The 1483-nt window shown below is 48.3% G+C and overlaps 1 non-coding gene across 1 annotated transcript; it reads right to left on the bottom strand.

Moving 5' to 3' along the window:
- Positions 1-611: 611 nt before the first annotated feature.
- On the bottom strand, positions 612-770 carry LOC120912478. Its single transcript, XR_005743079.1, has one exon. It is a non-coding gene; the product is annotated as a U1 spliceosomal RNA (small nuclear RNA).
- Positions 771-1483: the final 713 nt, after the last annotated feature.

Raw genomic sequence — 1483 nt, 5'->3', positions numbered from 1 at the left:
AAAAGGCCCGGCCCAGGAGGCAGGTGCTAAAAAAAGCGTGTATCTGGTGCAGTGACCGTGGTATCCTTCAATCAATGTGTCCCTCACACACAGTGATCTTCAGATACCCCTGGACTGCCACTCCAGGGGCACATGCACCATAGGCTTTTCGTTCCATATCCGACCCCCCGACCGGCCAGTGCAGCCCTCCACCCCTGCCAGCTAGAGAGCCCTTCAAGGTTTTCTTGGAGAGAACTGCCGCTCAGGTAACAGCCTCCACCAATACTAGCCCTTCCAGACCCTCCGTCAACCCAGCGGATTTGCATGGCTCTACACCGTCTTATCCCAGGGCATTACCAGCTCCTCCAACCGGATCGCTGACAGAGATAGCACTTACACCAGCCAGCCAGAAGGCCAGACTAGAACTCGGCAAAAAGACCAAGACCAAGCGCAGTACCCATCCTCACCAGAAGCACCCTTCCAGATGGCTCAGACTCAACCATGGGCCGGCCCCCAGTATTCTGTCGGGCAGCACAGCGTAGTCCCTGCTGAAACCATCCTTCCAGGTGCAATGACGTCATTGGATTGCGTCCACCCTCCCCATGTAGGAGGTGCTTCAGCGCTCCGCTGACAACTGATAAGGACAGATACCACACCCAGTCCCAGCCAAAAGGCCGAGAAGCGGCAGGGAAGACGACCACGATCAGCACGGCCTAGAGTGTGCAATAGCCGTGCCTCGCCCTGGGAGAACCACCTTCATGATCATGGTGTCTCCCCTGCCAGGTAAGTATAAAAGTCAAAAAAAAGTGGTATCGGGACAACCCTATTATTTACTAAAGGCAAATCCACTTTACACTACAAGTGCAAAGTGCACTTGAAATTGCACTTGGAAGAGCAGTCGCTGTAGATCTGAGGGGGACATGCAAGGAAAATAAAAAACAGCATTTTAGCTTGCACATAATTGGATGATAAAATCAGCAGAGCTTCCCCTCATTTCAGATCTACCCCTCAGATTTACAGCGACTGCACTTCCAAATACACTTTCAGTGCAATTTCAAATGCCTTTAGTAAATAACCCCTGGTGCACTCATCCAGCATTTTCCTCCACTACCTGACAAGACACACACTATTACATTGTACATAAATAAATACCCTTTCTGCTTGATTTCTACTCCTAATGTTTGCGTTTCATGCTTGCATAGATAGAGTTCGTAGCCGCTTGTGTCTTTTTATTATTTATATTTTTAGTGCATTTGGTAATTAGGAATACGGACATGGAATTATGTGAGATAACATGTTGGAACTTGTAGGTATTCTAGAAAAGCGGCAGGTTACATTTCCTAATGTACAGAATTATTCCTCTGGAGTAACATGTACAAAACAAAGATGTTCTTATCCTGGAGCCAAATTCATGCCAGCTGATGGAGATTTATACCCATGAAATGTGACAGTACCGGTGTGACCACATTCCTCTCCCTGTTAATTGAGTCTGCGATTGTCCGGG

Source organism: Rana temporaria, chromosome 8 (assembly GCF_905171775.1).
Source record: "Rana temporaria chromosome 8, aRanTem1.1, whole genome shotgun sequence".
NCBI lineage: Eukaryota > Metazoa > Chordata > Amphibia > Anura > Ranidae > Rana > Rana temporaria.
This window is presented reverse-complemented; position numbering and strand designations above follow the sequence as displayed.